Source organism: Betta splendens, chromosome 6, assembly GCF_900634795.4.
Source record: "Betta splendens chromosome 6, fBetSpl5.4, whole genome shotgun sequence".
Taxonomy (NCBI): domain Eukaryota; kingdom Metazoa; phylum Chordata; class Actinopteri; order Anabantiformes; family Osphronemidae; genus Betta; species Betta splendens.
The window spans coordinates 11,013,530-11,028,105 of NC_040886.2; the positions used below are offsets into that span (position 1 = coordinate 11,013,530).

A 14,576-nucleotide genomic window follows, 5' to 3' on the forward strand; every position below is an offset into this window, starting at 1 on the left:
TGCCCGTTGGTTCGCTCAGTGCTTCAGTATTATGGGGAATCCAGCGATGCAATAAAAGTACGTTAGGGAAGTTTCAGATGAAAATCGTTTAACGGTGTTCTGTCCACCACCTACTGTACATTTGCCTGTATTAGAGGCTAAACATCTCCCCGGCCGGCCCTTCGGCCTCTCCGCCGTCCTCGGCTCAGGTGGGCGCAGGTCGCGCGATGCAGTGGTATCAATAATGAAAGAGAAGCAGCGCCCTCCCTCCGGCTGCTATGTGGGTCAGAGCGGGATCTCGGTGGATGAGAGAGATTGATGAAGAGCACCGGGGAGAGCGTGGATGTGCCTGTCTCACAGCGGTGCAGGCAAAGCTGCCCCCCCCACCCTCCTGAGCGACACCGCTCTTTAAACGACCTTTAAATTAGCCCGATTCTTTTAGGGCCCCAGCCCTTTAGGGCCCTTCCTGGAGGGAGTCTGGGGTCTTGTTCTCAGACTCTTTCTCTGCTATTTCTCTTTTGTAGAAAACAGCAGAAGTGTGCAGCAAAGGTGACTGTTTCACTCCTGTTGTTGTGTCTCTGATGTAATCAGACAAGTGTGCTATGTGCTGCCGATTATGCAATTACACGCACGCACGCACGCACGCACGCACGCACACACACACACACACACACACACACACACACACACACACGTTTGTGCCTTTCATTACACCTACACTCTACACTCATTCCTTTGTCATACAGCCTCATTTCAGCATCTGCAGACGATGATCCATGTGTTGTTTGGAGACGCTCTTGGTGATGCTGGATGGGAGTCACGCTGGGAACTGTCTTCCCCTGCATCACCGAGCAACACTCCGTCTGGCCAGCCATCCATCACTGCGACCGGCGTCCTCCGTCCAGACCCGACCCGCGATTATCCGTCTGCATTAAGGGAAACACGGCTCCCTAACGCGACTTAATGACTCAGACGGCTGCAATTTGTGACGTTACACTTTGCTTTTGATGAAACGGCCGTCTGCGACGCTCTGATGAACCATTTCGCCGCTCTTTCAGCATGATTTGCTCACAATTTGGCCCTATTATGGTAAGACAACTTCGCTAGGCTCATCCCTCTCCACACCTGTGACAAAATGTGAAGGAGCCACTCGTGAACCTCGGCAATCAACAACAATCTGTGGCAAATGATGGAAACAAACACTTGTGTAATCACTCAAGCTGTGAAGCTGTTAGTCGGCGCTTGGCTGATGTTTTAATGTACTTCTTAGCCCAGTGCATGATGCAGCACAGCAGCCTTAAAGGTGACCTTATACTGTACAGGCATATGTTGCAACCTTTTGGGAAAAGCTTTGACTTTAGCTTTATTTTTATTACACTGGGGTGAAGTCTTACCCCCTGTGAAGACAGCACACCTCCACACAGCGCGAGTATTATAAATTTTATTTTCACAAGTGGCAATTCATCATGGAAACAAAGCATTTGTACCTTGTACAGGAAACGGTGTAGAAAACTTGACCTTGCCAATAGAAAATAATAGTGTAATTGTAAGAACTATGCCAATATCACAGATGTCTCATCCAGATTCGTCTCCTTGTGAAAATATTTTATGTAAAATAACCACAATCCAAAACGTTTTCCTTTCTCACCAGGTTCCTCCCACTTGCCTTTAACACTCTGCCAAACATTTGGACCTAATTCTTCAGCTACCCTGACGGGAGAACCGGCAGACGGCACAGTAACTCAAAGGCAGCGAGAGAACAAAACATCAAGGGGAATCAAGTTGGAAAACATAATAAGTCATTGTGTTAGATGTGAACTGAAAGAGATGGTGTGAAAATAGGCAAGAGGACAACAAGAGGTGGGGTATGACTGATGGCTGGGCAGGATGGGGGCTTTCTGCTCCAGAAGGGCAAACTGGGCCTGATTGATTAGTGAGGATGGAGAGGCCCTGGTGCCTATTTGCTTAAGCTGGAGCGCCTAATGGAAGCAAATGGTAAAAATCTGTAAACAAGTAGAAGAATTTTTTTCCTGATGATGATAATAATGATAATGCCTCACAACATTAGTCTTTTGTTTTTAAAAGTCTAGATCCGATCAATTATTTTTTGGGTTATTTTTTCAGACTAAATGCTAAATGGGTCTTTCGCAGCAAGTTGACAGTTACAAACAAAATCCCTTCATTTTTACCACCTTATTTTGTTTCACTGTTGAAACGAAGCATCCAACAGATTGAAGTTGTGACCTGCAAAGTTAGATCAGTGGCCAGCACTTGTCACTCACGACGCCCGTCTCCTCGAGCACCTCTCCTTCATTACAGCGCTACAACGAGAGGCTCAGTGCTCTTCAAGGCCTTTATGGCATTAAACTTCATATTTCATCTCCCGAATGGTGCGTGGCTCTGTTCCACCAACTACAACAGAGAGAAACACTTACTCCGGGAATGTGCTACAGTGAAGAGCTTTCCTTCATCCGGTTAGAAGGATCGCTGTCTAATATCTATCCAGCGAGGTTGTTACAGAGAAAGGGGGGAAATCGCGGCGCCTTATCCGCGGTCATGCTAGAAATACAATCGTGGAAATGTACCCGGCGCTTCGCAAGAGCACGGCCAGCTGTTTTCAAGGAGGAAAGAGGATACGCGCTGCCTCCACGTTGCACTTTTCCCTCTGCTCCTTTGAACCCACTTCAAACATTAGCCGGTGTGCGTTTAGTGTGGTGCCAGCCATGTGGATGGCATATGCTAGCTACGCTGTGCTAGGTGTGTGTGCGCGCAGCGACCGCTAGCTCGCGGCCGCCGTGTCCCTCGGCTGCGACTTGGACGTGGGGGCGGTGGAACGGTGGGGATTTAAGGAAACGCGTGTATGGAAACAATTGGGACGCCGGTACAGTAGTAGCTACATGAAAGGCGCCTTTGTGGGTCCCCGCTACCTTACAGATGGTCAGCTGTCCATTAAACGCCAGCAGTGGTCCCAGCTCTCCCTGGGCCACGTAGTCTCAATATATACAAGGCTAAATGGAAACAAATTACTCTTAATTGAGCACCGGAGTGTGTATTTTCTTGAGACTGTCATAATAGATACCAAAAAAATCCTAACTCTGAGGGCAGATTATCCCATTTAGCACCTCCTGACAGTATTTTCCACATGAGACAAGTCTTAAGTGCAGTTCTGCTGGTGGCGAGACTTCCACCCGGGACCGGACACATCTTTAGTCACTCCTTGTTTCTGCTCTGTGATCTCGGACTTAGAGGCATCTCTTGTAAACGCAGCGGTTGCAGGGAGGTCGCCCTGACATCTTTATCATAATTGCCCTAAATACCCCCATTAGAGAAGCTAGCCAGTATCCTCAATAACACTAGTCATCCCTGGTAGCACTGGTGCATCTAATTGCCTGGGTCCCTTTTTTTTTTTTTTGAACGATTGCCTGACATCAGCACAGCTCCCCGTGGAACGGCCCTGTTCATTCTCTGCCCAGCAAAGCATATCGTTATCGCAGCCAGCAAAGAGACCCGGCCTCCCTGCTCCTGGATAATTAACTGTCTGGCTTAACTGCATAATGGAAAAAGGAACATTGGAGTTATGGTAGTAACTCAAGCAGGCCTTGGGAGAGGAGAGGTATAACACAATACTGGGGTCATTCATGCTCCCCATTTTTCAGTGGTATAGGTGATAATGTAGAAGCATAAGAAGTCATGGAGGATGGGTTTCATATGATAATTAGGCCCATATGCTAATTGCTAAAGAGCTTGATGAATTTCTCCGGCCCAGCTTTTCACTCGGGTGCGTCTTCTATCAGCCATCCTCCACTCCTCCGTCACGTTCAGGTTTGCCGTGGCCCTTTTGAGCGTGTACCTCCCACCTCGCACACCCCCGCCTCTCCAAAACCTAAAGACAAGAACAGCAACAGCAGGAGAGGGAAGTAAAGGAGTGCTGTTTGACATTTACAAGTCACTTAGTGAAATGCATGATGCACATCCGTGTGTGTGTGTGTGTGTGTGTGTGTGTGTGTGTGTGTGTGCGCACGCGTGTAATTAGAACACGGCAGGCACGTGTTTGCCTTTGTGTTGTTGTATGGTGGTGGTATCAAGGACAAGTGCATTAATGAGCACCTGGAGAGGAACAGCTTGTGTCTCCTGGTTAGAATGACCGCGAGCAGGGCGCACACTCCTTGACTGACTCCGATGACGTGACTGATGGAGGGGGGAGGCTTCTGTCAGATCTGGGGCACTCCCAGGAGCTGCAGTTTGTCTCGGCTGACAACGGCGCTCACCGAAGGGGCCCCCGTCCCACACGTCGGCGCGAAAGGCGAGAGGATGTTGTCCTTCCCTCCTCACTTGAAGTCGTACCCTTCCACCTTCTTAATGAAACATCATATACTCGCCTCTTTGTTTTCTTTAGTCGTGTCTATCTACGTTACGGCTGCACGGAGGCAATAAAAGGATAAATACAAACGTTTGCACCAAATGTTTGACTGATATTTCGCGAATGGCAGAGGAACAAAGACAACAGAGTCAAGTTGCATATGGATTGAACAGGATGCATATGGACGCAGAGACGTGCGAGAGGAACTGAATTTAAGAGTTTGGCATCACATGAAAGTGGGTCCATCCCATAATGAGAAAAGAGCATGCAGATATGACCCTGCTGGCTGATAATCATAACACTATGCTTTACTCTGACAGTTGGCGTTTACACCGAATCGACCTCTTCCTCTGGGTTTCCAGCGGGCGTGGAGCGCAGAGCGCTTGAACCTCTTGTTTACGGTCATCGTCGGGGACACGGCTGATTTCTCCGCTGGTGGAATCACTGGTTTTGTAGCTGCGGGACACCGCGTTGCTTTTCAACAGCAACAAGCTCGAATGTCTGCAGACTAGAGGTTATTGATACGGCATTTTGCTCATGGCAGGTTATTTATTGAAGATCTCTTGTGCTGCAGCTGCCCATCCTCCACCCCGGGCTCTTTCCACTGGCTAGGGTGCAACTCCGCAACTCCCACCTGAACGCGGCATTTGTAATAAACAACCTAGGGGCACGGCTGCACCCTTCCTCGCCTCGGTCCCAGCGCTCCTCCTCCTCCTCCTCCTCCTCATGCCGCTTCCACCGCGCTCATGAGCTCCTCGCACAGCCTCTAATTTGTGTCCTGATTAGTGCCATATAAATTGTGGTTGTGTTGCCTCTTAAGTAACTCCATGGGTAACATGTGACCCGGCTGTTTCACCACATGCACTCTTTAGCACTGTGATAGCACATGAGGGGGAAGATATAGTTATTCAGGGAATTATCTGCCTCGTTGGTGCCATATCTCATCCAATGCGTTTGTGCCAAATGGCCATGTTTCCATGGAGCCTGCTTGTGTTTACCGTGACGTGCCATGGCAGGGCCCTTTCTGCTACAGAGGGACTTAGCGCACAGCAGTGGAGGGTATTTCAGTCCCCGTCTGGAGTTTTGGGGCTTACGTCTCCAGCTCTCCCCTCTCCTCCCACCTGCTCTCCTCGCTGTTCCTTCGCCGGGTGCCCGTGTGGCTGCGTTGCAGGGCGCTCCCGGCCCCGTTCTTAGACCGACACGGCTAATTGAAAGAGAAGGCTGCTCGCTGCTGATCGGCTCTGACAGCAGTGTCTTGCCAGAGGTGGGTGTGCCACCCCACGCTGAGAGTTTTCACAGCAAAATAACAGCGCTGTCGCGAAAAACACGGGCCGTGCCACGATTACCCGGGCAGCTCGCCAAAGGAGCCGGATGAAATCTGCGGAGGGAACGTAAAAAAAGAGGGGAAACCCACTTTGTCTGTTTCATGACTTTAGGGAGGAGACCTGTGCCAGCGTTTAGTGACAATCTAACGGAGGAAGAATGAAATGAAACCACATCATAAAAGAATGCAACAGCTAATGATCCCCGATGTGCAGTCTGAGAATTAAAGGGGAACGAGGAGGAAGATCCATCTTTAGCTTGAACTGGCTCATCAACAGATCGCTTTCCTTCGCTCCGAGACGCCTGACGAGCAGCAGCACCTCCTAACTTTGGCGTCCCGCTCCTCGGCCGTATCAGCGGTGGCACCGTCCGGCGTGACGTGATGCACCCGGACAGGCTGGGACCCCTCAGCGGGCCCACGGTGGACAGCTGTGATTACCGCTGACAATAATTTATGGTCCCCTCTGATTGAAAACATGAGAGCTGGAGTCAAGGCACCACCTTAAGATATAAAACTGAGGCCGCAGCTGCTGTCAGAAGCAGGACTCCTGCCAAGCTCTGCAGGCCTTCTGCCCATCCAGGCGAACACTGCGCTTTGCTCTCTTTTCCTTTCTTTTATATTTCTCTTCCTCCCTTTCTTTGCCTCGTTACTCCTCCACATTGTGTCTGTCTCATAATTTCTGCCTCGCACATACTGTTCTCATCCTGTGTTCTCTAATTTTAACCCACGGTAATGGAAGCGTCCACAATGACGTCCGTCCCCGAACATTTAAATTAAACCACATTTAACGGACATTATTGGGAATGGGATTTCAACAGGGAATTGGGAAGGAAACACAGAAGTGGGACAATAACGACAGTCCTTGAGAGAATCTACGGCGACGCAAAGACAGAGGGATGGTGTTTTTTGTGCAATACGAAAGAGGAACAAATACTTATTCACCCGGCTGATCAGGTGTCTTCACAGTGAGCTTTTCCAGCCCTGAGATTACCATGCTAATCCTAACAATAGCACAGCGCAGCTGGCTTCAACAACTATCTGCACCATTGTTTATGTTGTCATCCCTGCTGGATCGCACCCATGAGGAGTAACCATTTTAGTGGTTCTGCATTTACCATTCAATGCCATATCCAGGGATGAGGAGAGCTTCCTCTAAAATGATGTCCTGGGTATTATGTTCTATTTCTAAAAGAGGCCTTGAACCGACGAAAGAGGCAGCAAAGCTCTTGTGGATATAAAAACTCAAATTAAACAAACCCTAGATTGAATTGAAGCAGATTTGAATGGAATCTGATGGAATTAAATTGCTAATGCACTTAAATAAAAAGAGTTGCTTTAGAAGCTTCATCTTCAATTTCCTATGTGCTTTTTTTGGTCATGCCAGATAACAACTACTACTGTGAATCAGAGTTATTGCTACAGTAGGCTACACGTTTGTTCTACTGTGGAATTTGCTACAGAATAAAGACAACTTTCAATGCCGCTGATCTGATACAGGTGAATCATATAAGCTGTGGTAAAGGCTGATCCCTCTTGTCGCACCTCAATCTGTGGACAGAGAATATTTCCTCTAAGAACACAATGGTTCGAGCCAGCCTCCCAGTTATGTCAACATGGGAGAGAGAGAGAGAGAGAGCGGAATCCCCCCAGAGTTACGCGCTTGTTATTCAGGAAAAAAAGAGTCTTTATCCAAACGGCAACATGATGAAAATGAAAGAACCATCAGTGGCAACAACAAAGAAACTATTCAAAAGAACGATGGGAACTCTCTTATTATAGGCTGTGGTAAAAAAAGGATATTTCATAGTGTCTCACTCTAATTATGGCTCACATTCAGTTCTGCTCCATACGCGTTTATATTAATCCTACACAAGGAGGTGATGAGTTCACCGCTCTTAATAAACTCTTGCTACGGTTTGAAGCCAAACATCAGATATGAACTGGACTGACAGGTCTCTGGAGCGTGGGTGGAAACTATCCACCCAATTTTAACCTCAAACTATGGAGAAGTCAAGAGTTAAGGACCAATACAAGGACACAAATGTGTCAGTAGAATCAGCAAATAACATTAAATTTGATACTATATATTCTACAGTGTCAGAAACATTGTGTGAGGAGTTTGTCACGTTTGGAGCCGTTGACACAATCTTGCCAGAAAGACTTTATGTGTTTCAGCCGGAGCGGAGCGGCTGCTGACAGGAGCACGTGCACCTGATTACAGGGTCAAATGCGGCACTTTCTTTGTCTGCGAATTGCTTTTTGCTTTAATCTCATATGAGTACCCCCCGCCACTAGATTGTGGTCATTAATCCCTCCTCCTTAAGTAACTGACATTTCTGAATAATTCCTGCACTTTGTCTCACAGACGCCACGAGTATTCATCACTTTGCTGATTCTCACAAGGGACTGAGTGACTCTGTAGTGTCCATTTAGCCAGTCTCTGAGCTCTGCATATATATATATATATATATATATATATATATATATATATATATATATATATATGTGTGTGTGGTGTGTGTGTGTGTGTGTGTGTGTGTGTGTGTGTGTGTGTGTGTGTGTGTGTGTGTGTGTTCTGCGTGTGTCTGATAAACCTTTGCACAAAAAAGCAAAAAAGACGTGTTCATTTAGATCTGTTACATGTTGAAAGATGACTTATTAATGATACTTAACATTTGCCTTCTGCTAGCTTAAAGCGTCAGAGATGGGAGCTAACATCACGGCTGTTGTTTGGTGTTTGCCATTCACTTGATGTTTGTTTCGCTCGCTGAAGCCTGATGCTATCAGACTTGCTGTATCTTCCTCTCTCTCATCTCTCGCCACCACCCCCCCCCCCCCCCACCCGCCGCCGCCTCCCTCACATTCACTGTGCCACCTGCGCGCACTCACAGACGCACACACTGATAACATAAAAAGACTGCTTTCTGATGAATAAATTTGTATATTTTAGAACCTATCCCCGTTTCAGCGCGTATTCTCCAGAGGCCCTGCCTTCTTCTCTCCTGAGTTCCCCTGCAACCCAGTGGAGTCATTAGTCTGCTTGCTGTGTTGAACTCTTTAATCATCTGTGTGTTACATAAAAAGAGGACTATTCCTCAGTGACACTCAACGGCATGCTCAGCCGGGTTGGGGCTTGCTTTGATGTGTATAGGATGTTGTGTTGTGTCTGCACTATAGGCTTCCTCAGGCTCACTTTTTCCATTTCTCTGTGGAGGTGAGATAAGATGTCAGTCTTCCTCTTGTTGCAGTAAAGATGTGACTCTGAGTGTATACTCACGGTAGAAGCACAGAGCCTTTGTAGGTACAGATCCCACTGCAGTGTCGTATAGGGCTTGTGCCTGTGGTGCCTGGATAGTTTTCCCTCTACAATATGAACACTGTGCAGGAAACACAAGAATTAATCAACCCTTTTCTGAAAACAAAAGTTTAAATGTGCTTTTTAAGTTATGACAAATGTTTTCGAATCCGGTGCCTAAGTCGTGTCGAAACATCAGGCGCGCGCACGCGCTCGCGCACGTTCGCGCTGCACTGCTCCACAGGGAACGGAGGCAGGCGCCTGCTGCCATGGTTTCAGGTTGCAGGTCTGTCAGACACAATGGTGAGGAGTCGCCCCGCAGCACGGCCTGAGAGGGCAGAACAATGGAGCCGCAGTGCAGACGGAGCAGCGGAGGGCACGACGGGCCGATCCGTCAGCCCGGCGGAGCGGCTCGGCCCGCTCCGGCCCCCGGACCCTCTCTGTGCGCACACAATGGAGGGTGGGAGGTCAAGAGCGCCAGGAAACGGAGGGGAAATCCCAGCATGCTATAATAAAATGGACTCCTCTATTTTGGTGACTGAAGGCAGAGCCAGGCTACACCCAGAATACATCATGCTGTAGCTTGCAGCGGTTACAGTGAGGGGTCAACGTGCAGCTGGATATTGTTTTACGGGTCAGCGCTCGGCTCTTCGCCATTTACTTTAGCATAAAGACAGTTCCGAATGCTATGACAAATCAAACCGAGTCGTATGGAGCCATAACATCCAACAAAGCGCAGCGCGTCTGATTTTTCACACAGCTTAGGGAGAACAACATCACATTGGATCAATTCTGCTCGGAGATCACGCGACGCGGCCTTAATATCCTCCTCTGCCTTTTATCTGTCTAACTGGTGCATATTAGCTGGGTCTGATCAGGGGGACGGGGCATTTAGTCAGCGCTGGGTACAAACAGAGGGCCTGAAGTCTGCAGCCCTGAGGGGGGAGACTGAGGGGGGGGGGGGGGGGGGGGGGGGGGGGGGGGGGGGGGGGGCTACTGAAAGCCAGATTTTGTTAAAGCTCTTAATAAGGCACAGTGTGATATATAAGCCTGCAGGCGGCAAAGCGCTGTGTGTAAACACTTGAAGCGCTGGTGCGATAGGGCAATCTGTGTATAGAACAGCGGATGTCCTAACAACTCTGTTATTTCACACGCGACCCTATTTGGCCTCTCTGATATCCTTAATTTGGGAGCAGAATTTGATACAGCGCTGCAAATATTTGCCCGGCATGCTATGACAAACAAACCGCAATGGTGCGCTGAATGTAATAAATGTTAAACACTGCATGCAATTATACACTTGGCATATCTGGCCCGCCGCACTGAAAGCATGCTTTGTGGACCCGGGTCGCGTTTTGACAGATCGTTATTCCTTTTTCCCGACCACCGCGGGTCGCGCTGAGAAGCCGACTGTTTATGGGATGCCTGGGGTACAGGGCGAGGTTTAGCCCATGTTTCTGTGTAGGGAAAATGTAGGTTTTAACGCGGGGCTCCACAGATTCAGAGGGCAGAGATACGTGGAGGAAACAGGTAGCATGTCTTTGGAGAGGTAACAGGCAGAACCAGTCTGGCGTACAGTGACTTGCATGAACACTCAGACACCTGAGTCTCCCCAGCTAATGCACATTGGGCCTTTTGCCTTTTCTGCCTAGGCCTATTTGCCCTTCCTCTCTCCCTGCACAGCATTGCCTGTTATTCCTATCATGCCCATGAAGACGCTTCAATAAATTACACAAGAGAGTTGTTGTGCCAGAGAAAAATAATAAACCTTTGCTGTAAGACGTCAAACTGTGAGAACGACTGTGGAGAAGTTACAGGTATCCTTTAAAATTCTCTAAAGCAAACTTAATGTTTTGGGAAAAATGCACCTAAACTTGGCACGTGTAACGTCAATAATGTGATTAAAAACACCTCCTAACGTTTGGATCCCAAACGTCTACGTCTTAAACAAAGATGCTCAATCTAATATTCCTGCTGAGTGAGGACGGAGGCAGCCAGTGTGAGAGGAGTGGAAGGTGGGGCATCAGCTGTATTTGGATTAGAAGTCAGCGTGCTTTTAGCCGGGCTGCATGCTGAATCAGCTGTTCCTGTGCACGGAGAGCGAATGATCTTAATCCTGTATATCCAGGTGACCTTGTCTGAACGAGGAAGGACGCAAGAGCAGTGCAGACATCATAGTCAGGCGCTGTCTGGACAGAGACATGATCTGAGGGCTTATGCTGCCTTCATGTTTTACCCGTCGAAACACTGCAAAGCAACTTGCGAGCAATGGGCGGCTCCTGCACTTTCTCCCACTTCTTCCCACTTGTCCTGAAGTAAGCTTTTCTCCGGGTGGTGACAGCTCGCAGCGCCGGCGTGCGAGAGGGGGGAAGACAAAGCGCACTGTACTCGGGGGCTGCGTGTGATTAATGGCACAGGTGTGCGTTGCAGTGGGCACCCTCCGAGCAGCTACAGATCAGTCTTCCTGTAAGACAAATCTGACACTCGCCAACCCACCGCCCCACCTGCTACCCCCTCGCCGCCGTCAGAACCCTCGGCTCCTCACGGCCGAGCGCGCCCGGCACGACATCGCCCTCATAAATCACCCTAAACAAAGCATGTTTAATCTGTGACGCGCAGGCCCGACACGCAAATTTATTACCTGTTGGAGGGAAGGTGCGTGCGCCTCCCCGAGTCGAGCCTCTGTTTACCTTTGAGGAAGGAGTAAAATGCCGGAAAGACAAAGTCGGCAACAAAGAAAGCTGATGATGGCAGTGTCTTTCAGGGTGAATTAAAGAGACAAAGCTCCGTTTTACTCAAGCATCCTGCTGCCTTTTCATGGCGGATGACATGCCCGCGCCACTTTCTCGACTGCACTTGCCAGGAAGATTTAGGGATTTTTCTCGAGCACATTTGTAAAACATGAATACCAAATTATCTCCTGTGGATTAGACTTGGAGAGCTCCTCTACGCCTGCTATGAGTCATAATGCTCAGCGAGGACCGGGCCTACGACCTACAACTGCGTGATAGGCTGGAAGCGAGCATTGTGCGGGAACGTGCGCGTCGTATTGTGCTCAAAGGCAACGGCGGTGGCATCAGTGCGCCGGGAAACAAAAGTTAACGCGAGGCAAAGTGGGCATTTCAGCTCGCTCATATACCACCAGTCACTTAAAGAGGTGCTGGAAGACTGTATGTGGAGCTGAGTGCGGAACAGGGTGTCTTTCCTAAATGATGCCCACAGGTAAACAGTGACAGTGGATTCAGCTATCTTTAGCGGCCCTGCTATACAGTCTGACAAACTGAATTACAGTTGCATTAGCTTGATGTGGTATTGTAGCTGAAATGCCAAGGAGAACTGGCTGAAAGGCAGAAATTAGAGTAGTCTCTCCCACACGTTCCCTTTGGCAGACTTCCTCCATCCTGCTCGTCCTCAACGTGTCTTTACACTATAAATGGTGGGAATGAGAACTGATGGCACCTGCTGACTGGCTTTGGCGATGTCAGAAACTCGCACACACACACACACACACAGACCGACATTTTTGCTTATGATGCAATCATCAAGTCAGAAAATCTGTGAAACGAGCCAACAGTGAAATGCTGCTTTGCCTCACAGACCATGGAAGTTTTAGTAATAGTAAATATTAACACGGGTTTATACAGTAGCAGTTATTTAAAAAGAAAATCTATTTCAGTATCTGTCTGTTTAGTTTATGCAAATGAATGTTTGTAAGTGTGAATTTCACTACTTCCACCCATCATTTCGTGACACTGTGAATTAGTAATTCCAGGTGATTAATTAAATAATACTTGAAATTCGGGACAAAATGAATCATGGTAGGAGCAGCTTCATTCCTGACCTTGTTTCATTTTTAATGAGCTTAGTGTGACAGAGGCTGTGAGCTATAGGCTCATGTGAATATTGGAGATAATTAAAAAGCTTATCTTATTATCTGGATCCATGTACATCTGCAGGAAAAAGGGGGAACATCAAGCAAACAAGACAGGAGGGATGTTGAAGCTACTCCACCTTGCACTTGATAAGCATTCAGCCGCGTGGTAAACAGAGAAGAATATATTAAGGAACCCAGGAGACTGGGATTCTCCTGGGAGTTCATCAGCTCGTCATGAAGGCCTTTGAATAGTGTCGCTCTCCACCCCAGGAAGAGCACAGGCGCTCAGCAAAACATACTGCAAAGTGTCAAAGTTGCACAGAAGTGAGATGCAAAGAGGGAAACATCAGAGAAGGCGCAGCTGAATTCATCCAGTCAAACCAGTGGAAGGAACACGCCGAACCAGCATTGTCTTGGTCCAACGGGGGCCTGACTGGACACCTCGTCGCTGACCTACATTCGCCAGGGCTCTCGTAGCCCTGCGTTCTGCGCTCCACTTTCTCACAGCCGACTGATGTCATGGGGGGTTGAGTGTCATTCCTTCACATTAACGGTTGCGCGCGGCTCCACGCTTTTTGGAGCCGGCAGCCCTTGGTTACCTTTAATTACAGCTGGTAATGAGAGAAGAGATCCACGCTGTGAGACGCCGAATATTTTTAGATCTTGATCTTGATTATCTAATGCGTCACTGTGTGGTGGAAGGATTTCTTATTATCAATATGATTAAAATCACTGTCAGCGGGGCCTTTTAGGACATTAATTACGTATATTAATCAACACCTTGCTTTGTTGATACAGTATATGAACATTTTGGATCTTAATAACACTAACACTTTATATTTGTTTCACTGCTTATTTAAGAAACTTCTTAGTGTTTTTAGATAACTTTTAATTTCACAGTCATTATCGGCAAAAGTCACCGAAGGAGCAGTGCGACGTTCGCTGGCGGTGTTTGTCCCATGACGGAGCGCGGTGTGCGGCAAGTGGACGGGCAGGGATTGGGGAGGGGTGCTGAGGGCTTTTCAGAAAGCCCGTTTTAATGAGCCTCAGATAATGAAATGTTATTCCAGTGCTTGGTGGTCTCAGAAAATGGTGTGACTCATAGATCTGTTTGTGCTTTTCTCATTTACAAAATAAACACCTATTTATTCTCCCTATATAGTATTGTGGCTCTAACATGACTTATACAGCCTAATAAAGCTTGCTGCATGAGACGTGTGTTGTAGGCCCCTTTTAATTGGAGAGAAAGAGTGTCTGGATCTATTTGTGGTCTGGTGCAATGTTGGAAATGCCAGCTGTCATGCATCAAAGCCCTGTTGGAGCAAACCGTTATTTGGCGTGTCCCTGCAACTTTTTGAAAAACATCATTTACTTTGTAAAGCTAGTTTTTTACCTCTAATTGAAAAAGCCAAAGTAGCTCACTGACACTTGATGAATTAAGTTAAAAAGGAGTTTAAAAAGTTAAAAAAATATATTTCCTAAACTTTTTACAAACTTATAACCACTTTCTCCCAAACTGTTGACTATGCTGAAGATGTTATTTTTATGATCTTTACAACTTTTTGGAAGAGGGACTTGCAATACTCAACACCTTCAAGAGTTATGACTGACAGCTGTGGCTGGTCCAGCGAGCCCTGAGCCAAGCCCCATCACATAACGCATGCCCGACATGTCAATGTCCATCTGGGGTCCTACCCTTCAAACCTCTGCCCCCCTCGCTCTCTGTCAGCAGAGCGACCGAGGG

At 47.8% G+C, this 14,576-nt stretch overlaps 1 long non-coding RNA gene across 2 annotated transcripts; it reads right to left on the bottom strand.

The window, feature by feature from the left end:
* Window positions 1-3,369: 3,369 nt before the first annotated feature.
* Window positions 3,370-11,683, bottom strand: LOC129604197 (uncharacterized). Of its 2 annotated transcripts, none has more exons than XR_008694886.1 (3): window positions 11,600-11,683; window positions 8,941-9,040; window positions 3,370-3,862 (listed from the first exon to the last, which is right to left on the bottom strand). It is a non-coding gene; the product is annotated as an uncharacterized LOC129604197 (long non-coding RNA). The 2 variants fall into 2 exon arrangements; XR_008694885.1 differs by lacking the exon at window positions 3,370-3,862 and adding an exon at window positions 8,628-8,869.
* Between the last annotated feature and the right edge of the window lie 2,893 nt (window positions 11,684-14,576).